The 24,020-nt window shown below is 37.8% G+C and overlaps 1 long non-coding RNA gene across 1 annotated transcript; it reads right to left on the bottom strand.

Moving 5' to 3' along the window:
* Positions 1–6,225: 6,225 nt before the first annotated feature.
* LOC102023949 lies at positions 6,226–23,366 on the bottom strand. The gene is made up of 3 exons (XR_261721.2): positions 23,282–23,366; positions 13,786–14,024; positions 6,226–6,867 (listed from the first exon to the last, which is right to left on the bottom strand). It is a non-coding gene; the product is annotated as an uncharacterized LOC102023949 (long non-coding RNA).
* Between the last annotated feature and the right edge of the window lie 654 nt (positions 23,367–24,020).

Genomic DNA, 24,020 nt, shown 5'->3' with positions numbered 1-24,020 from the left:
GGGTCCTTTTGGATGAATTTCCTCTGAAAATTTGAACTGAAAACAACTAAATTTTCTCTTACTTCTTACCTGAATTGAGCCTCATTTCCGCTTCCCTGTCTCTGTGTTTCTCTCTGCAGATTTTTTAAAATTTGCTCCCACTTCAAGGCTTGTTCAAATGTCTCAAAGTAGTAAGACCTTTGCTGATCACTTTATTTTAAATTTCAACAGCCTCCCAATAGTCTCTGTCCTTCTTTCCTGTATTACTTTTCTCAATAGACTTAATATCTTCAAATGCACAGTATAGCTTACTTGTTTTGTTGCTTAGTTGTGGTATCTACAATGAATTACCACCATACCTCCAGCATCTACTATAGTACCTGATGCAGAGGAGGTTTCCAATACATATTTGCTAAACTAAGGAAAAGGCATAAGTACCAATCATTCAAAAATATACATTTTCAAATAATATATATGTCTTCTATGTGCCAAACACCGTGTTAATGATGTTCTGCTTACATGGCTTGAATGGTCCTTTCTCTGAGAACCACATCATATGCTCTTCTTGCTTTCTTTGCTTTCGCTGTACATCACTTACTACACATTTCATAATTATGCATATGTTTCTGTGGTTATTTCCTTCTGTGTCCGTTAGTGATTCATAAGGGAAACACCTCAGCTATTGTATTACTCTCCCCATGCCTAGTCCACAGCAGCTACTCAGTAATGAGTGGATAAATAAGTTAACGAAGCTCATTTTTACTCTGAGTTTTGACACCATGCGCAGAGAGAAACCCCAGAGCATCAACTTGGACCATGCGCTTCTACTAAAAGCAACTAAAGACTTGGGCTCAAAGCTAGTCACAGAGACGACCTTCCTCACTTCTACCTCCAGGCAGATCAGCTCTGCATTGTCCTATTTTGGTGGCACATAGGATTGGTCCAAAGCATATCATTAGGCAAGGAGAAACGTGTACAAAGGAACAAGCACCAGGGCAAGTGAACATGGTAGCAGGGCCTTGATCAGAAGTAGGCAGGATAAAGTGAGAAGTTGCCAGGCTGTATCATCTCACCAGTAGAATGGAGCAGCACTGGAGTGTGAGAATAGGGACAAAGAGGCAAAGAGTATCCCCAGTCTCTAGGTTGTTTGCTGCAGAAATTTTAGGCAGGGGTAGCAGTCAATTCTAGTTCTTTCACCACCTACTTGATAGAGACCAGAAATGTAACGCTACGAAATGAGGGTAGAATTACTAAAATTCAGGATCCCATGAGAAAGGCAAATCATACCATTACTTCTATGATTTATTCAAATTCCACAAAATTTAATAATTCTTCAGTATCCCCCTTTCTCCTTAAAGGATATAAGAACCAAAGATTTTGTTATGGGCTTAATATCCCCCCCAAATTTATATGCTGAAGTCCCAACAACCCCCTAGTAACTTAGAATATGACTATGGCCTCTGGATATACTGTCATTAAAAAGAAAATTAAATTAAGATTATTTTGTACATTAAGGTGGGCCCTAGTCACTAACGTCTTAAGTTACTTTTCTCATTGCTGAGACAAAATATCCAACACCTAAAGTTAAAGGATGAAAAGTTTATTTTTGCTCACACTGTGTAAACGTTTTAGTCCATAATCACCCGGCTCCAAGGTAGGGTGGCATAGTAGAGGGGAGTCGTAGAGGAGAAAAAAGAATTTACAGTGTGGAACGTGGAAAGCAGGAGGGAGCAAAAGCAGCAAGCAGCAAGCCCTCTTTTTGTCCCTTTTATTCCATCTAGGCCACAGGCCCTTAGGGAGGGTAGCACTCACACACAGGGTGGGTTTTCCCATTATTCACACCCCAAATTATGCCAAACCAATCAGCGGACTAATTTAGTAATCACACATCTTTAATTTCAGCATCACACACTTAATCCCAGCATCACACACCCTAGATCCAGCTACCTCTGAAAAGCCCCACCTAAGACAGCACGAGGCTTTGAGGGTACATCTAGACACAAGCCACGGCAGTTAGTTTCATTATAAGAAAGAAAATTAAAATACAGACAGGTACAAAGAGAAAACCTCATGAAGGAATAAGGAGAAGATGGCTAAATGTATGGCAAGGAAATGACACTAAAAGAAAACAACCTGCCCACACCTTGGTCTCCAACTAGTACCCTCCAGAATGAGACAACAGATTTATGTTGTTTAGGCTACTCGGTCTGCAGTACTTGGCATGGCAGCCTCAGCAAACTAATGAAGTGATATAGGTTTTCTTCCTCTAGAAATGAATTCTTCAACTTTGGCTACCTATTTTAATCATTTAAGGAACTTTTTAAAAATATCATGTTTGGATTCCTCCCCAAAACAATTCAGAATCTCTGAAGATTTTACCAAACATTGATTTTTTAAAAGGCTCTCCATATAATTCCAGCGTGGAGCTAGGGTTGAGCACTGTACTACATGGAAGCAATCTGGATTCTCAAGGATCTCACCAAGTCTCTCACTGGACCCATACTACTTTTGGAATTCTCATAGATAAGAGAGCAATCCATTGTTGTCCAAGCCAGAGTTTGGCAAACTTTCTCTGTCAAGGGGCAGAAAGTAAATTTTGCTTATATGTGTATAGACAATATATGTGGCAACTCAGCTCTGCTATTGTAGCCTGAAAGCAACCATGGATACTACATAAAGTGGTGCCTCTGTAACAAAATGCAATAAACTTGACAAATTAGTAATCAGCAGAGATTTATTTCTCACGGTTCTGGAGGCTGGGAAGTTTAAAATCAAGTCACCTACATGTTTTGCACCTGGTGAAAACTAACTTCCTAGTACATAAATAGATCTTTTGTTAAAACTTCACATGGTAGAAGGAGTGAGGGTATCTTTAGGATCTCCTTTATAAAGGTGGCAATCCTATAATGATGGCACAGCCCCATGACCTAATCTCCTTCCAAAGGCTCCACACCTTTCAATACTTTCACCTTGGGAGTAAGATTTCAACATATGAATTTGGAAAGGACATAACTATTCAGTCCCCTGAAAATATCATTCACAAAGCAGGTCATAGATTGATTTTACTCATAGACTATAATTTGTTGACCCCTGCTCTAAGGTATTTTGAGGATTTCTTGCTAGACAGAACCAACTACCGTGAAGGAAACAAATTTTGTGTTGCAAACCCTCCACGTGCACTGCATGTAGACTTTGCGAATATTAGAAACTAAACTCTAAGACAGGAAAGAGAGAAAAGAAAACAGGAAATCACATGATATTTCCTGTGTGTGACAGATATTTCAATAGGGGAGAGCATGAGCTGTAAGAACTTAGAGAAAAAAACCTGGAGCCAGTTCTTGAGACATCCAGGAATGAGTGAAAGAGGAAACCTCCCCCTCAGATATCCACCATCTCCTCACATCAACCACACTGCTTTTTTAATTTTAATTGCAATTTTAGGGTTTTGTTTGTTTTGTTTTGTTTTGTTTTGTTTTGTTTTGTTTTGTTTTGTTTTGTTTTGTTTTGTTTTGAGACAGGGTGTTACTACATAGCTCAGGCTAGACTTGAACTCACTATGCAGCCCAGCAGACCTTCAACTCATAGGCCTCCTGCCTCAGCCTCCCTATGTCCTGCAATTACAGGTGTGCACCACAACGCCCAGTTGGTTGTTGTTGTTGCTTAATTTATAGTCATTCTTCCTCGTTTCTTTTATATACCTCCTTGTAGATGACAAGTTTGCCCTTCGTGGTCTTGATTTGATTTCTAAACTATAAATTATTTGCTTATTGCTATCAATATGGATTTACCTCAGCCAGCTACTCTATAATATTTTTCATAATTTTTGAATTTATCTCACGCCTTCCAAATTTATTCTTGCTCTTCTCTTTATGTCTGTCTGCTTTCTTTTTATATTGGCCTGTTGTCCCCTTAGAATTTTATACTCCTTTGCTATCACGTCATCTTGCATTTCATTGAAGATGCTAGGTAATTTGCTAAAGATTTATTCCCAGTCCCTCAATACACAATTTTCAGAGGAATGTTCTTTCATTCAAAATATTATCCTAAAAGTGAGTATGTGTATTTCTGTTTTGGCTTTTTGAAACAGAGTCTTGCTATGAGTTCAGGCTGGCCTCAAACTCAGTAATCCTCCTGCTTTTGCATCTCAGAATGCTGGGATTACTGCCATGTGTACCACTCTGCCTGGAAAAATATGTACTTTTGATGTGCTATATAAAAAATATTTTTAAAAGCACAAATAAACATACTACTTTGTTTTAAATATAAATCACAATCAATGTCTTAGTCTTTCCTCATGCCATAACAAAATACTTTAAACTCAGTAATTTATAAGCAACAGTTCTGGAGACTGGGAAATCCAAGATCAAGGCACCAGAAGATCTGGTGTCTGGTGAGGGCCTGCTCCTCATTGATTGCTTCTTTTAGGTGTCCTCACATAACATAAAGAGCAAATAGACTTACAAACCTCTTTTATAAGACAACTAATGACCCCATGCATGAGTCTAAGCCTTCAACCTAATCACCTCCTAAAAGGTCTACCACTCAGTACTAGCACATTAAAGATGAAATTCCAAAATGTGACTTGGGTGGGGGCATCAACATTCAGGCCAGAGTATTCGGTATCTTGAAAACTGCATGTGAGTCTCTCCCCTACCCCAAGTTGGTGCATATAGTTGTAGCTAATCCATCTTTCCTTGGGTACAGTAGTTCATTTTATGTATTACAGTGTAAAATAGAGTACAATTTATCCATTCAAGTGTTTATGGATTTTGTATTGTTTCCAGTTTTTGCTGATCATAGTAACAATGCTATAGACATAAACTTGTCCCTGGTTCTTGGTGCACCCATGCAAGTTGTCTAGGAACTACACCTTGGAGTGGCGTTTCTAGATCATAAGATGCATCTTCAACCATACCTAGGAATACCAAATGGTTTTCAAGTGTGTTTGTGCCTATTTATACTCTCCAACCAGCAGTGCGGGGATATTTCCATTGTTTCGTATCAGTAATGATGCTTAGTATTGTTAGATTTGTTAATTGTTGCAGATACAGTGGACATAAAGTGCTACCTAATTATGACAGCATTTATGAAGATGAACATCTTTTCATGTTTGTTAACCTATCCTGCTTCTTCACTATGAAAAGCTTATTCAAATATCTTCTGCTTTTTTTCTAATGAATTGTTTGTCCTTTTCTTATCAATTGGTAGGACTTTGTCATGAAAACATGATAGTAATTCCTGATTGGTTAGCACATTGCAACTATTTTCTAAGAACTTAGGGCTTGTCTTTTATTTACTATGTCCTTTTTGAAGGAAGTTTTAACTTATAATGAAGTCAAATTTATCAGTCTTATGTGTATAACGGCTCCTCCTTTGAATTTTATTTAAGAAATATTTTCCATTCCCAAAATTAAGACATTTTCTCCATTTTTCTGTAAAGGTTAAAGTTTTCTTTTTTTAGCTGAATCTCCATACTTATTTAGAATTAGTATGTGTGTGATAAAGATTCTGTTTTTTCCCATGTGAATCACTGATTATCTTCATGTCACTTGTTAAGTACTTTTTCTTTTCTCAAATAATTTTCAATGCCAGTTCTTCATGTAGTGTTTTAAAATTAGCTATGTATTAATCCATCTCTGGACTCTATTCTGTTCCACTGAGCTCTATTTCTAGCCTGCAACCCAGAGTACAGTGCCTTAATTACAATAGCTTGTAATAAAACTTGACTTGGTAGGGAAAGTCCTTCTACCTTGATATTTTTTGGGAATTTAGAGCATATGATGTGATGTTTTATTTTTTGGGAATGTATTTGCTACTTATAACACATTGTTCATCCATATACATTTTAGATATAGCTAACTGTCTTGGTTACTTTTCTCTTGTTGCTGAGACAAAATATCTGATACCCAGAATTAAGGAAGGAAAGGTTTGTTTATCTTACAGTTTGTGGAGGTTTCAGTCCATACTTGGCTGACTCCAAGGCAGAGTGGCACATGGACGAGGGCAACAGTTCATGGTGGCAGAAGATAGCAAAAGAGGGTAGAGAGACAGAGCAGGCTCCTTCCTTCCCTTATATTGTAGGCAAACTACCTGCCCCAAGGTAAGTGTAGCATTCACATCCATAATTCCAACATTGGACCATTAATCAATCGAAAACTCTAGAAACCAGCCCCATGACTGCATGAAGCCTTGGGGGTATATTTAGACACAAACCATAACATAATCAAATCCTTCTTCAGAGTTTTATTAGAATTACATTGAATCTACAACTGAGAGAGTCTTATTTGAGAAAATTAATATTGCAATATTCAGACTTTCTCTCAGGGATCATATGTCTCTTTAAGAATTCTTTAATAACTTTCATTAAAGTTTTATAAGTCTCCCCATAAAGGTCTGGCTTTAAGATATTACTAGAGGCTGATCTTTGAAAGTGTACCATGACAAATTCATTTTGATGAAGAGGAGATTGTACTCAAGTTTGAGTACAGTTATTTTTTCCATTCACAGGTTCTACATTCAAGACTTAATCAACCAGTTATTGGAATTACTCAAGAAAAAAGCTGTCACTACTGAACACGTACAGACTTGTTTCTTTGTCATTATTCCCTAAACAATACTGAGCAACTGTTTACACAACATCTACATTGTATTAGATATTATAAATAACCTAGAGATGATTTAAAATATATGGGAAGGTGCATGCAGGTTATATGGAACACTATGCCATGTTACATAACAGACTTGAGCATCCACTGATTTTGGCATCCACGGCAGGGCTTGGAATCAGACTCCCATGGAATTGAGGGATGATTATTTTTCCCTCCTTGAGGTGGGGGCTTCACGTATGAAACAGACCTGACCTGTATCCACTCCTTGCTCACGCTGGCCCTGAGGGGAAGAAGAAACATAATCTGATTAATGGTTTCGAAGGATAAACTTGGCTTTTGTGCCCTGCTCCTTCCTCTTCCCATCCTCTTGGGAGCAGCTCTATGAGAACATGTGGTCTGAATTACTCTAAAACACGAAGAAGCCTAACAGCATTGACCCTTCCTTTATAGGAGAGGTTTGTGCCGCTGCTAGTGATTCATTGGAGAAGGCTGTCTGATTCTGGAATTTAGCATTGTGAATCTCTCTTATGCACAGATACAAACCACATTCTGGAAAATCAATGTAATAATAATAAAAATGTTTTGGTGTCTATCTGCCTGTTCTTTTTTTCCAGCTTTATTGATGTAAGATTGACAAATAAAAACTGTATAGATTTAGAGCATATGATATGATGTTTTAATACATGTACACATTGTGAAATGACTACTACAATCAAGCTAATTAACTTATCCAAAATTTCACATAGCTATCATTGTGTGTGTATGTGTGTGTACATGTGTATGGTGAGAGTGTTTGTGCTTTACTCTCTTAGCAAATTCTAAGCATAGCATATTGTATTTAACTATAGTCACTCTCTCTCTCTCTCTCTCTCTCTCTCTCTCTCTCTCTCTAATATATATATATTATCCAGTATTTATTTCGCTTGTAACTGAAGGTTGGTATCCTTTTACCAATCTCTTTATTTTCCCCCACACTTAGACCTCAGTAATCACCACTCTACTCTCTATTAGTATGAGTTCAAAAACATGTTTATATTCCACTGTAAGTGAGATCATGCAGAATATTTCTTTCTGTGTCTGGCTTATTTCACCTCACATGATATCCTGTAGCTTCATCTGTGTTGTTATAAATGACACAATTTCCTTTGTTTTTAAGGATAAGTAATAATCATGTGTGTGTCATATTTTCTTCATCCAGTCATAACTTTGATGGTCATTTAGGTTGTTTCCATATGTTGGTTATTGTGAATAATGCTGAAAAGACTATGACAGTATAAATATGCCTTTGATATAGTGACTTTATTTCCTTTTCATGTATTTCCAGAAGTGGGGTTGCTGAATCTTATGGTAGCTATATTTTTTTATAATTGAGGAAACTCCATATTGTTTACCATAACAGCTGTGCAAATTAATACTCCCACTACCAGAGTATAAGGGCAACTTTTTCTCTGCATTCTTGCCAACACTTTTTAACTTTTGACTTTTTTTTTTTGACTTTTTAATAGTACCCATTGTAACAGCTATAAACCTACATGTCGTTGTAGTTCAGATTTGCATTTTCTTTTTTTTACCATTTTTTTATTAAACCTCATAGAGACACTCAAGAAAGAGGACTTCCAGAACCACTTCATAAAGTGTCAAGAATGATGGGATGAGTGTGTTTGAGCAAGGCAGAGTATTGTTTTTTAATTTTAAAGAGAAAATAAACAATAATAATAATGATACAGAATTTCAAAACAAGATAATAAGAAGTTAGCAATGCCTATTATACTACATATTGTTAATTTCAAAGTAGTTAGATTACAAGATATGGGATGCAAAATTGATCAAACAATATAAGCACAAACTGTTCCTTTTGATGAATCAATAGAATAGTCTGGTTTCTCTTCAGATCATATAAATCTTTCACCTTTTCAATGAACTAATAGAGATTAGTAGTACAATTATCTTAGCTATCTTGTATGCATATATATCTTTTTCTTTTGTCCTCCTTTTTTCTCCTTTCCCCCACCCCAGTTGTTCTTTCCTTTTGAGCAGTTTCTTTTCCTTTCATAAAATCTGTTGTACATTTTGGATCTTATTTACTCTTGCAGTTTCTTACACTAGGGAGACAATACAATGTTCACCCATGTGGGTCTGATTTATTTCACTTGTGAGTATTGTCTCTAATTGCATCCATTTATGTGTAAAAGCCTCACGTTTATCCTTCTTTATAGCTGAGTAGTACTCCATTGTATAAAAATACCACAACTTCTTTACCCATTCTTCATTTAATGGGCATTTGGGATGTTCTCAAGATTTAGCTATAACAAATTGTGCTGCTATAAACATGGGTGCACATATACCACTGTGGTATGATGTTTTTAATTCTCCTGGGAAAATACCCAGAAGGGGAATAGCTGGGTCATACTGGACCTCTAATCCTGTTTTTTTTTTTTTTGAGGAACCTCTACACTGATTTCCACAGTGGTATCACCAGTCTATACTCCCACCAACAGTGGAGAAGGGTTCCTTTTTCCTCATATCCTTACCAGCATTTTTATTGGTGGATTTCTTGATGATAACCATTCCTTCTGGGGTGAGATGGAATCTCAATGTTTTAATTTGCAATTCTCAGATAACCAATGATGTTGAACATTTTTCCATATATTTATTTGCCATTTCTATTTCTTCATCTGAGAACTGTGTATTCATCTCAAATGCTCATTTTTGGATTGGGTCTTTCAATTTGGGAGCCCTGCTTTTTTTCAATTCCTTATATGTTCTAGATAGAAGTCCTTTGTCTGAAAGACATTTGGCTAAAATTTTTTCCTATTCTGTGGGTTTTCTTTTCACTCTGTTGGTGATTCCTTTTCATGTGCAAAACTTTTAATAAGATGAGATCCCAGTTGTTGATCCTTTGGAGTATTTCCTATGCAGTTTGGTTTTTGTCCATGAACTCTCTGCCTGCCCCTATGTATTCAAGATTTCTACCTACTTTGTCTTCCAGTAGATTTAGTGTTTTTGTTTTAATATTTAGAACTTTGATCCATTTTGGCTTTAGTTTAGTGCATAGTGATAGACATGGGACTAGTTTTAGTCTTTGGGATGTGGAAAGCTAGTTTTTCCAGGACCATTTATTAAAGAGGCTATCTTTCTTCTGGTGAACATATTCAACCGCTTTGTCAAAGATAAGTTGGCTGAGTGTGTTGTAGTTGTGTCTGCATCTTCTAATCTATTCCACTGATCCTCAGGTCTGTTTTTTCACCAGTACCATGCTGATTTTATCACAATAGTTTTGTAGTATAATTTCAAGTCAGGGATTATGATGCCTCCTGCCTTCCCTTTGTTGCCCAGGATTCAAATTTGCATTTTGTGAATGCTTAGTGATGTTGAATTTTTTTGTTAGGCCTATGGCCCATTCATATGTCTTCTTTGTAAAAATGGCTATTCAGTTGCTGTAATCATTTTAATTAGATTAGTAACTTTCATTTTTGTTTCCTATTTGTCTTGGTTACTTTCCTCTAGTTGCTGGGACAAACTACCCAATGCCCAAAATGAACGAAGGAAAGGTTTATTTAGCTTACAGTTTGTGGAGGTTTCAGTCCATGCTTGGCTGGCTCCAAGGCAGAAGGTAGCAAAGCAACAAGAACAAAGGGGGGAATGGCAGCCAAACAGCAAACAGCCAGAGCAAAGGGGAGGAATGGCGGCAAGCAGCTTTTTTTCTTGCCTTACATGGTAAACAGGCTACCCCCACCTAAGGGGCATGTAGCTCTCACATAATCTCCATGCCCTCCTCTTCCACAGGCTCAGGATGTATACAAAGTAAGCACCCTGGCTTCCTGCTGAGTCACTTAGCCAAACCTCTAGACTCCCCAAGTTGACACAATGTATCAACCATAACACTATTCAACCACTCTTTTGTCTGATTCAGAACATAGACTGGGAAATAAATGCTATTAATTAGGCCCCCCTCAAGTCTCAATATAAATGCAATTCTAATTAGATTATTAGTGTATAAACACACAACAGACTTTCATTTATGTGGAGACATATATGTAAATATCTATTTGGCAAGCCTCATAAATCTCTTATTTTAATTTAATGTGCTTATAATTTTAGTTATTTTTTAAATATTTCCTATTTCTGTAGTTATTGTTATTTGTATATACCATCTCTCTTTTCACCATGATTAGTCTTCTCAGATATTTTCAATTTTATAAATCTTCTCACTGACTCCACTATGGTTCCACAGTCTTCTTTGCTGTTTGGGGGGTTTTCTGGCATTAATTTCAGTTCCTAGTTTCATGATGTCTCTCATTCTACATTCTTTGACTTGGTTTTACTTCTTTCCTACTATAATTTGCCAATAATCCCTTAACTTCTCTTCTCTAATGTAAATGATTAAAACTACAAATTTCCTTCTGGGTAAAGGTTTAGTTATACTTCACAAGTTGCTGTTTTATTGCTATTACTTCTCTGAAATGTTTTGCTATTTTATTGTAAAGCAAAACACAAATAGAAGAAACTACGTAAACAAATGTACAGAGTAGTGAAGTATTATTAAAATCAACATCCTTGTAACTACCATGGAGGTCAGAAAAATAGAACTTTACTAGGATCCAGGAGCTGCCCATTGGCCCTGGGTCGATTTCAGCCTCTCTCCCTCCCAGACAATATCCTGATTTTATCATAATCACATTCTGTTACTTTTAGGGTTTTATTTCACCCAAATAATCATTCTTAGACATAATAGTATTTATTTTTACCCACTTATAAAACTTTGTTATTTAGGTCATTAAACTTTCTTTTATTTCACATTTTTTCCTCCATCTTCTTTTCCTGGATTTTGCTGACTGTATTCCAATGGTAGAATTCAACACAGTCCTCTCTCCCCTGGATTTCTAGGTGCTCAAACAGACTTCAGTTTGACCTCTTTGGCCCAGACTGTAAATTGTGTGGTGTTTATTTATCAGGAAGTTGTCTGTTTGGTTATCTCTCTGTTTGTGATATTACAGCCTCTATTGCTCATTGTCTAGTTCCATTAATTCACTGGCAGTTGCAAGATATTCTCATTCTGCAGCTTTGTTTTCTTTCATTAGCAGGAAGAGTTTTATAAAGACATGGTTCCTTCACTTACTTGGTTACTCTGTGATTCAGTTCATTCAGGAATGCAGAATAAATGCTCCTTCTTTCCCCTTCCTACGTTTTAAGATAATGTATTAATTTTCTGTCCTCACCCAAAGTGACTGATTAATTTTTTAAAATTATAATGATAAACTCAAAAATTTAAATGTATTCTATTTCTCATCTATTTGTCACAAGTTGAAATTAGATAGGGAAAGGCCCACGGACTCAGTCACACTCCCATGAGACACAGGACCTTTATCACTGGCAAGGACCCCTGAAATGGCCCCAACTCACTACTAGAAAGGTTTAAAGAAGTACAGAAAAAGCAGTGAGTGTGGAGCTGGGGATTTAGCTCAGCAGCACAGCGCCTGCACGGCAAGCGCAAGGTCGTGAGTTCGATTACCAGTACCGGGGGAAAAAAAAAAAGCAGTGAGTGAAAAAGCAGAGTAGAATTAAAGTAATAGATGGTGAATAAAGAGATGGAAAATCTGGAGTAATTGGGCTTGCTGGAATGGATATATTGTGTAAAATAAGAAGACCTACTAGATGGTTATGTTCTGGCAGAATGCACTTTGAATGCTATTTATAAAGACCACAGGGAATCAACTAAATAAATAGGTACAAGAATAGTTCTGAAGAAGCTAAGTGGAGGCTTTCCTCTGTAGGCCGTGGCTGACAGTAAAAGAGGCTGCTGTAAGCTTAGCTTACTGTTAGCGATGGTAATAGCAAGACTCCAACATAACTAAAACTGGTGGCAGCATTTCTGTTAATGTCTCACTAGCCACTGGGAGTTTTCTTTAGTTCACTTCTCAGAAAGAGTATATAAGAACAATAGTCCTGTGTATTTATAACAGTTTTTCTATATTTCCTTGAAAGTCAGTTTTGCTAATATAAAACCCTTTATATTTCCTTTCTAGGATATCTTAAGTGGCATCTTTTTTTTTTGGCCTTTTTCCAGCATAAGTTTTTGCTGTTAAAAACTTTGATAATACTTTAATTTTCTTTTCTTCATAAATAAGGGGAATTTTTTTATCTAAATGCCTAAAGGATTTTTTTTATAAAGTCCATAGTTGTCTATATCTTGGTGTTTCTTATTCCTAATCAATATTCTCATATGCATGACACACACTGTTTCCTACATTTTTACTTAAAAATTATTAATTTATAATTTAAATAGTTTTCTGATTTTTTTGTTCTTGTTTGGCTTTGGGACTATTACTCTTATGTTGCACCTTCCTTGCCAAGTTTCAACATTTGCTATTTTGCAAAAATTCTTTTTTCTCTACTTCTTTAAGAGATTTTTATTTATTATTACTTTTTTGTTGGTTTGGGTTTTTTCTGAGATAGAGTCTCACTTTGTAGTACAAACTGGCCTTGAATTCCCTATGTAGCCCAGGTTGGTCTTTAATAGTAATCCTCCTGCCTCAGCCTTCCCAGTGCTGGGATTACAGGTATGAGCCACCATACGTGGCTAGAATTTTTTACTTTTAAGCAATGCCAAATTCATAGCTGTACATACTGTTCAAAGAACTTTTTTTCTTAGCCACTATGAATAAGTGCTTGCCTGATGTTTCCACCATGTCTAAATACATTCATTTGTATTTTTTTGTTTTGTTTTGTTTTGTTTTGTTTTGGTTTTTCTCCGGTACCGGGAACCGAACTCACGACCTTGCGCTTGCCAGGCAGGCGCTTTGCCGCTGAGCTAAATCCCCAGCCCCCCATTCATTTGTATTTTCTTACTATCCTACATAACTATAATCATCTAAATGAGAAAAATAACACTGTTACATTGACTTATTTTGAATTAGTAAGTTAACAGTTTTGGGTCTTTTCATATGCATATGTTTCTGGTGTGTGTTCTGTGTCTGTAAGTTTGTTATTTTATTCCATATTTTATCTGTTTCTATAGTAACTTTCAATGAATATTGCTTACTTTCTTTGTATCCATTCTTATGGACAGAATTAAACCTTACTACATTTCTGTCACTGATTTCCAGGAACTACAACTGAAGGAAGATTTTTTTTATTTTCACAAAATTTCCTCTTCCATTAATTTCATGTTGAGACACTGCTTTCATCGACTTCCTACCTTCCTTTGTTTCCTCTCACTGTGCCAGCTTTTCCTCTTCCTTTGTCTCTGCTGTCTCTGTGCTGCTTTGTTTTGGTTACACTTCCAGCCCCTTCGCCTCAGGGTAGGACCCCATCTGAGAAACCCTCACAGATGGAAAGTTCCGCTCCAGAGAAGACTTCTTTCCTCATCCTTCCTTTTGCACAGCCACAGATACAATGCTCCTCTTATGGGTGGTGGTGGTTACATTTCTCATTCTCCTTCAAGACAAAAGAAGATAATATCTCAGTTGTTGCATTTGTTGCCCATATGCTTTTGGAAGATTGTTTTCTCTAATTTCTCTGCTCTATTAATTATGTGGCTCTTCAGCGAGATATCGAAACCAGGCTGCCACCACTCATACCATCTTCCCACAAACTTACAAATTTTAATGTGTATTACTTCATATTATGCACTTATAAATAGCTTAACTTCCTCTGTTTTCTTTTTCTTTGGTCTATAGATATATATTTCCATTTCCAAACAAAGAAAAATGCCTTTCTATTACTAATTTGTAAGCTATTTTGTAGCAAACTGTTGTGTACTGGGGATATAATCTTTTCAACTTTCTTAAAATTTGCTTTAGGGACTAGCATATGATGAAACTTTAAAATAGTCTATGCTAAAAGTGAATATGTTATGTACTTCTTGGGTGTTAATTATATTATTCAAATATTCTTCACCCTCAGTTATTTTTGTTTCTTTGACTAAGAATGTTTAAATATGTATTGAAATCATATATATATTTATATATAATTGTGTATAGTTATTAGATGTGTATAATCTAAAATTATTTTTATCTTCCCGCAAATTGAACATTTTATGTACTACATGACAACCATATTTACTGTAATTTTTTCTATAGAATTATGTTAATATAGTAACTACCTTTTCCCTTTGTTTGGTACTTACCAGTTATATGTTTGTTTATTATTTTATATTTAAACTTATTGAGTTCTTGCATTTAAATGTATCTCCTATAAACAGCATGTAAACATATTTTGCTTTTATCTTTATCTTCTGAAATCTAAACTTTGACTTTTTAACTGAAGAATTTTGTTCATTGACATTTACTCTGAATTATAATTTTTGCCTATTTCAAATTTTATCTGTTGTATTTTATTTGTCCCAATTTTTCTAATTGAATCTCTTACCTTCTTTTAGACTAATCATATTTTGCATTTGTTTTTAATCCTTTTTATTTTTTCCATCTACTAATTTAGAATTCTTACAGTTTCTATTTTTTCGTTGATTCTACTAGAACTTTTAGCATAAGATTTAAAGTCTAAAATGATTGTTCTACCATCCCCTAGGACATAAAACTTCAAAATCTTCATTACTAATCATGGCTTTCCTCATCCCTACTGTTTTCATGTATTTTTCTTCATGGATTTAGTTATGTCCTTTGTTTTTCTGGTTTCATTGTGTTTTTTTTAATCTTTCATATTTGATATTAAGTGTTTTATTCAGTTAATGTTTGTATTTCTGTATATTTATTCTTCTCTTTGCTCATTTTCCTTCTAGTATTTTATATCTTCTTTTATTTTTTGTTTTCCTACCATAAGTATACCCTTCAGAATTTCTTTTTATAAAAATAAATTATAGTAAATTCTCAATTTTTGTTCACCTGAAAGTATTTTCATTTTAGTGTCATTGTTGCCAGGTAATTTTGCTGGGGATACAACTCTAAGTTTACAATTATAAGATATTATTTCATCATGTTCTGATTTCTGTTGCTCCTGTTTAAAAGTGAACTGTAAATCTAGATGACATTCTTTTGTGATTATTAATCCTTTTGCCTCATATGATTTTCACTTTGTTCTAAAGTTTACTCTGCTATGTCTAGATGCAGATTTCTGTTTATCCTACTTGAGCTTCATGATGTAAGGATTGATATATTTTATCAATTATGAAAAATTCCCAGCCATTATTTCTTTGAATATTACTCCATACTACCAACCACATCCTATAATAATTCCTTATGGAACTTTCCTTAGAATAATTAAATATGTTCTTATGCTAATCTCCTTGATATTCTCATTCTCTCTCTTTCTCTCTCTCTCTCTCTCTCTCTCCCCTCCCCTTCCATGCTGTGAGTAATGCTTCAGTCTGTCTTTTAACTCATTAATTTTCTCTTTAGATGAGTCACCGTTGTTTCTTAACCTCTTTGATCCACATACTGCATTTGTAATTTCAATTACATCTCTACTTGGTGCCTTTTCAGCTCTTTTTAGTCACTCTTTATAATCGTCTTCCCTTTTGCAATATTTTTAAACAGCCCATTTACATTCCATTGTTAACACTGTAGTAAATCATGTATCTAGCTCTGCAGTTAATTGTGTCTTCTGATTCTAACACATAAGGGTCTCTGTGCCTGCGTATCTTCTCCCTCTGCCTCTCCTTCTCCCTCTCTCTCTCCCTCTTCTCCCCCTCTCCCTCACGTTCTCTTCTACGTGTTCCAGGGACTCATGTGGAGTACTCATCTGGAGCTCTCTTGAATGTTAGCTTTCACTTCCTAGAGTTGTTGTGAATTGTGGTCCCAGGTACCTGTGAAAGTAAGCTTGGGGGCTAGAAGTTCTTGCAGAACATTTTTACCTTATTGTCCTCCCACAAAACCAAACCCCAGGCAGGCTAGGATCCCCACATTCTATCTCTGTGGTATGGGGTTTTCCCCTATTTCTCCACTGAGGAATGTTGGCTTGATGGTTCCAGCTTTATGCTCAAGTTTCATCTCTGACTTGCCTCTCTGCTACGTGAACTTTGTCTTGCCCAGCTAAAGTCCAGGCAGCATTTGGAATCCACATGACCGTCACAGAAAAATAAGATCATAGCTTTCTTATTATTTTCAGGATCTGAGGATTTCTTTTACTTCCCAACCATCTCATCACAGTATTTAACTAAATTATCCAGCATCATTAATGGTCTAAATTTGAAAGTTTTCACCAGTCTCCAGCATGTCTTTTAAAAGTCTCTTCTGCTGAGTTTTCTTTGTTATATAGTATTTTTAGGGTGCTGTCCATGGATAATCTTCCTCTTCATCCACGTTCCCATAGGGCAGTGCCTTTATACTCCAAGTCCTTACCAACAGTGGAGTACACAAGTCATTCTTGACTCCCTTCTAACCCTTAGGCTCATGGTGGACCCTTCTTGCCTCTGCAGCTTGAGGTTCCACCATTTCTAACAGACTTCCATCGAGGTCAGCATCAGTGACACGCTCCCCTAAACTCACTGTTTATGTCTCTAACACTTTGAACAAATATAGTTCACAACACTCGATACTTTCCAGCATGTACTACTATCAGTGTTACTTTCCTCTATGACTCTAACTAGTTTTCTCATGAGAACTTCTACAAAAATGTAACATTCTGCCACCGGGTTCTTCAACCCTCCCCTTCACTATCTTCCCCAATTCCGGTGCAACTTTGATACTAGGATTATTTTCTGAGTGAACAGTAGCTTTTCCCAATAAACCAATACTACTTTCATAAATGAGTTTGTTATGTCTATCTTTGTGTAAATAAAAAAGATGACTGACTTTCAAAAGAACAGCTTTCAGAAAACCTCAAAATGCTCTGTCTATCTCATGCACTAAAGGAATGCTCCCTTGTTTTCTGGTTTATGAAAATCCTCAGCCTCTGATCAATGAAGCAGACGTGAAGGGATTAGAAGGTGACTTTTTAGCCTAAGTGTTCTGTTTGATGAAATTAGTGACGCCTGGCTGTACCATGAAGAAAAACCTGCAGAGCACTTATTCTCTTTGGTTCCTTCTCCTTATACTGAGGAAAATCTTAGCTAATAGCACTATATTGTCCATTACTCCTACTTTTTTTTTTTAGTGTTACAAGTTTCTGCCTTTTCTTCTGGCTATTCAGGGGTATTTATGTCATGGGGCTGTTTGATAAGATTTATCAAGAACTGCATGCCAAACGCCACTTTAAACAAGAAGCCCCTTCCTTGGTCATCACAAATTACCTGAATATGATACTTTTACCCAATGTTCCTGTCTTTCACATCCTTCAGAATTTGTTTAATGGGGTAGGACACTCATAGCTGACTTCCCCAACATAGAAAGAGATCCCAAATATTTGAGATCAAATATGAACCCGGTGACTGCCTCATGCTGATCTCCCCAAACAATGTGCACCAGCTGATGGAAGACAAAAACTAACTCAGCTGCCCAAGCTAAGCCTGTGGTCCCAGGAAATTAGTTCTTTACACACCCTCCTTTTCTCTCTGACCTATCTCTGATACCAGGCCACCTCTCCTCCACTCCTCCCTTGGTCAAACCTTTCAACTTATTAAACACTAAATATTAAATAATCATGTAAGCTATAAAGAAAGAAAAAGCTGCAGTTCTGTCAGCCTCAGTCCAGGCCAAATGAGTCTAACCTTCCATCCTCTGTACTGCAGCCCCTTCTAGGATCCTGTGCTCATGCCACATGTTGAAAGCACTGAACACATAAACAAGAGAAGAACAGGGCTGGGGATTTAGCTCAGCAGCACAGCGCCTGCCTGGCAAGCACAAAGTCATGCATTCGATTCTCGGTACTGGAAAAAAGCCACAAAAAAAAAAACCAGAGAAGAACAACCTGAGTGGTCAAAACCCCAAAAGATCTGGAAACACTGTCATGTGGGAAATTATCTGATAAACCAGAAAACAGGGGCTGAAGAAGAAAGATCACTATCTTTGAGTATTTTAAATGCTAGCAAATGAATAAGGGAGCAGGTTTGCCTCTTTGCTCTGTTTCACAGAACTCAAGCCTGTGGAACAAAGTTGTGAGGAGTTAGACTTACTTTAACTTTAAAAAGTTGATCTAATCAACATCAGTTGTACCACAGCAGGGTGCACTACCTTGTAATGCAGTGAATTCTTTATCATTGGAATCTTTCACTAAGTTTCTGAATGACTACCAGGGAAATTATCAAAATAATATTTTGAGGGGTGGGAGATGGACAAAATGACTTCCGATCTCTGACTATCAAGTTGTTTCATACCATGGTTTTAATGACTAATATGAGTAGTATAACACCATATCTCAAAAGCAATGACTAATGGTACCACACCAGGAATTATCACAGACACTATCACAGGGCTTGGGAGATAAAATTTTTGTCTGGGGTGAGGCAAGGAGGGTCTTCTGAGTGCTGTTTCAGAGGTGATCTCATTGCTGATAAGGCTTGATTTGGTTTATTTGCTTGCATGCACCATATCTTTTTAAGATGCTGGGGAGGAGTAAAGAAAGGAAGAGAGGACAGTTTGTTTACTAAACTCCCATTTTTAAACTAAATGTGCACTTTCATATCTATTATTGAGTCCTCAAGACAAGCTACAGTGGTAATATGACAGAGAAAGTAAGAGCCAAAGGTCACACGGCTTGTAAGTAAAGAGGATAACATAGTGACAAAGACAGGACAGAAAATAAATGTGCTTTCTCAAATCCTTTTTATGGAACTTCAAATCTCTGAGATGAAAAGAGACTTAGAGGTTATAAAGTTTAACTACCTCTAGGACACAAAGTCCTCAGCCTTGGAAAAGTAGGTTTGTGCCTTTAGACAGAAGGTCAACCTAATAAGAAAAGAATGAAGCTCACTTTTAAACTGAATGGCTTTACCCTTCCTAACCTCCTCTGTGTATGTGAGCCCAGACTCCTGAAGAAGACATCCACGGTGAAGTAAGAGGTGTCTGGCCCTGGTAGCAGAGACCACAGAAGACTTCCCCTATAGAAGGCTCTCGGTTGGAATCTGGAACCTGATGTAGCTCCAGGCTACGTCTCAGTCCTTGCCAGTCTATGCACCGAGAGTGCTGTTTCCGGTCCAAGCCATCCCGCAGGCCTGAATCCCCTGGGAGCAAGGCTCAGTGGGAAAGAATGTATTTCTAACATCCGTGTCACGGATTCAATTTCTTTCTCTGAATTTTCTCCCTGGGATGTGGATACTTCCACGCTGCCTCCCAGCAGGCCCCAAGGCGCAATGCTTTCCACCCGTAACTTGCCCACATCGCCACAGAGGCCTTCAGCCCGTGCAAGAGGCAGAAACTCACAGTCTCCTGGTGATTCATTGGCCTCTGGTCTACAGCTAGTGACACATCCTGACTCAAAAATGAAATTTGAACCTCCATTAAATCTAGGAGAACTGAGCGACATGAAAAGAAAATGGTGTGAGGGTGCAGGGGAGAGGACATTTCCTCTCCCCTCCAAAGGAGAGTCTTGGTCTCTGATGTCCTTCAGCATAGGGGTAAAGAGCAGGTTAGACTCCTCTGAATTCTAAAACCAACACCTTTGCCAGGGTCATTGTGCAGGCAGAGCTCTGAGCTTCAATGGTGTTGTGCAAAATTCCAGGAAAAACATAAACTTATATAAGGTCTTCTCCCCACCCTTAGGAAGTCTTTTGGGATCCCCCAAATCAGAACAGCACCTTCCACCAGGATCTCTGTTCTTCGCATTAACTCTTACACCAGACAAGGACCACCGCTTATATCCCGCAAAGTGAAGGTTCCTTAAGTCCAAGAACCAGGTTTTAAACATCTGTATCCACCAAGCTTTCACACATTCACTGGCACACGTTACATGCCAGTCAGTGTGACGTGAATATAGTCTTCCGGGGTGGTGAGAATTAAGAGGGATTTGAGGGATTGTGAGTGGGGACAGAGTGGGGGGATGCCCAGGTTTAACCACGTTCCCCTGGATTAGAGCCATGCTCAGCTGTGTAAATGGCACAGAGTGCTTCTTCTCTCTAGACTTGTCAAATCCAGGCACTGAAGATTCCATGTCTGTAAAATTAAGGAGCTGCTAAATGATTTCTGGAGGTGACGGGGACCTCTGCAGGGTGGGCAGAAAGAGTATGTCCACTCACTGCCCTCTGGCTGTTCCCACCCTAAATCTTCCCTTTGGAGGTAGGGTTCTCTCATCACTACATCTCTGGGGGCCTTTGTCACCAGGAGCTGAAGGACCTTAACTGGAGGACTCCTCAGCAAAGGTCTGCCCCTAGGCGCACTCCCCTCAGTAAAACTTGCACATCCTTCTGAACAATGAAAGCGTATTTTCTGGTCCCTAAATTCCTGAATAAACTTTTTTATCATTCTGAAAATTAGGACATAGGCCCAGTCTCAATTTTGAAGCCCTTAAATTCCCATAATGACATCTACAACTGCGTCCACCCCAAGGGAATATATTAATTCATCATCACTGGGAATAAAAAGTAATCAAAAGATATTGAGTGTCCTCTTACTGAGGCAAGAGAATAAGGCGTGGTAGATTGGCTGGGGAAGTAGGCATGGTTGGTTAATTACAAAATGCCCGGACGTGGGCACAGAACAGTTACCAAAGACCTGCACAAGGACTTCTCCCAAGAACTCCAGCAGGTTTTCCACAGGACAACCTGGACCTGACACCATCCTGAGGGACAGGAGATACGAACACTCAGATGCCACTGAGCTCACCGCCACTGTTCTCTCTCTCACACAGGGGTCCGCTTTCACGCTGCAGGGTGGACTTGTTTTCCTGCTATTGCTTGGCCCAAACTTACTCCTCAGAGCCTGTTTCCTTTCCTACCTTCAATAAATGTAAAGCCTTGCTGTCATTTATGCTTGTCTCTACCAAGTCTTTGCTCAGGAGAGAAAGAACCTAGAAACCACCTCTAGAAGTCCCTAGCATCCCAAAACTGGGTAACATTACCAGTTCTTTCCCTCTGTCAGCCTCCGATTGTTTACACCCTTTCTGTGTGAAGATTGTGCCCTTAACGGAGAAAATGAAAACCAAAATAGAAATTGAGGAAGTTTGGTTTATTTCTCTTGAGCACTGACATTCATCAGCTGTCCCAAGCACTGGACCTATGGCTCCTTTGATTTTCCTTTTGCTCTGGTCATCATTTTTAAATAGCTTGTTGTGTTTAATCTCAGCAGTTCATAAAAGCTTCATCTCCTTCTGCAATTCAGGAATTCTGAATCTCCTCCTACAAGAGTCTGCCGACCTTGGGAAGATTACTTCCTTCCACGTCCATACAGGTTCTTGGAAAGCTGAACTCAAGGACAGCTCTTAAGATAACCATGCGCTTCCAAAGGTAGTTTCCCTTCTCCTGCCTCAGACTCATTTGCAGTTGCACGGTGACAATGATCATTCTTAGGCTTTTCCAGGCTTTCACACCTATTTCCACTTTGAGAGCCCTGGATTTACATCCAATTTTCTATGCTGTCTGCACCATTAAATCCAAGAAAGGTATCAGAGTTTCCATCCCTGTCTCCTATCTAAGACTATTTCTATCATTTTCTCATCTTCAAAATCAGGTATTTCTCATTGATAAAGCTTTAGCCTATAGGCTGAAGAGCTTTCCCAAATTAAAACAGTATCTGTATCTGGGAAGGTAGGAAGAACTGAGGAAGGAGAATGAAGGAAATCTCAACTTTATTTATAATGCAGTATTTCTTTTGTTTATTACATTGTTGTTGATTATCATCAGTACTTTCTAATATTCTTTTCAAAATAAAATATTTAGAAATAGAGTAACAATTCCCTTTACTACTTCCTTACTCTTCTAAGACAGGAAATTGTAAAGTAATACTAGAGTTTATCCAGTATTGTACTTCTTCAGACATTCTGACTTCTCCTGACATATCTTGGGTATATGTCTCCAAAGACCCAGCCCTCTCTCCCTGTGTGATTGCCTGTCTTCATTTCTAGTCCTCTTGCCATTCATTGTAATTCTATCTTTGTTTCTGGCTTCTTTTGTCTTGCTTTATGCTTTGTTCCTGTCTAGGAGATTAGGAGTCCTTTGCTCTTTCTGATACCTGATTTTACTCAGGGCCCGTGTAGTACTGACCAACTTTTCTTTGTGATCAACCTGAGAGCAGATTTACAAGAAAAATTAATCCTGCCTGTTATGGTTTGTGTCTGGATGCCCCCCAAAATCTCATGTAGGCGTGGGGCAGGCTTCTAGAGCTTATGATTGATTCATGGTTTGATGTTGGGATTATGGGTGTGAGTGCTGCACCCACCCTGGGGCAGGTTATTTGCATACAGTGTAAGGGAGGAAAAGAGGCTTGTTCTCTGCTGCTCCTCCCTTTTGCTCTTGCTGCTTTTGCTGTTTTCTGCTGCCATGAACTGTTGCCCTCTGCCATGTGCCACTCTGCCTTGGAGCCAGCTGGGTATAGACTGAAACCTCCACAAACTGTGAGCTAAATAAACCTTTCCTTTCTTAATTTTAGGCATCAGGCATTTTGTCTCAGCAATGAGAGAAAAGTCACCGAGACACTGCCCCACAGCCTGTTATCTGGGGAGGCTACAAGAGACCAAAGAGCACCTGCACCACATGTTCGCCTTAGGGAGGAAAATGACAGAAGAAAGAAGAACTAGAAGAGCACAAAGACAGGCTTGACCACCTTCAGGGTTTTCTAATGTCAGTTCTATGTAGGACACATGAAATAGGAGCTACATTAACAAAATTCATGAATTTATGTGCAAGGTTCATAGCAAGTTCAGCCTACCTCAGCAGATGAGCACAGAGAGCTTGCAGGCACACAGGAAGTAAACTTCAACGGTTAGACACAATGAAGGAAGCACCTAAATTGCTTCTCTTCTAAAGCTTTTAAATACTCTTTGACTGCCATAAATCATAGAGAGCAGGCATTCAGGAAACTGCAGGAAAGACAAAAAGGAAAGTCCTTCTTTAGGCCCAGCATTTCATGAATGTGTGAAATAAATGGTAGAATCAGAATTTAGACTGCAGTAATAAAGGGAACGACAACTCTGTTCCTTAAATAGACCATGGGCGGACAATGAGCATTCTGCACAGTTGGTATAAACCCTGAGTTCAGTTAGATGAAGTGACCAGGTGGGTATATACTTTTTAAGTCAGCTTGGTACTCAGAAGATAACAGAGCTAGAGAACTAAAACCAAGCATCATCAGAAAAACCCTTCCTCATCACTCCTAGATCAGGATTTCACTAGTATACTACAGAACATACTTTTTTCTCTCTCTCCCTCTTTTTACAGTATCACCAAAACCAGAACTGTAGTATTCTGGTTTTATTTTATTTAGAGTATTTTTTATTTTTTTATTTTATTTAGTGTATTTTTTTATTTTTTGATGTATTCTCATGCACATTAACTATGTTTTTGAATAACTGCCTAACAAAATTTTCAAGGTTTTTTTTTCTATTGTATGGTTCTGCTTCTGTCAGCTTATCTTGCTATAACCCTTGCTGAATTCAGCATAAAATCAT

Source organism: Chinchilla lanigera, unplaced genomic scaffold (genome assembly GCF_000276665.1).
Source record: "Chinchilla lanigera isolate Chin_1 unplaced genomic scaffold, ChiLan1.0 scaffold00034, whole genome shotgun sequence".
NCBI lineage: Eukaryota > Metazoa > Chordata > Mammalia > Rodentia > Chinchillidae > Chinchilla > Chinchilla lanigera.
Note: the sequence above shows the minus strand (reverse complement) of the source record. Positions and strands in the feature narration are given on the sequence as shown.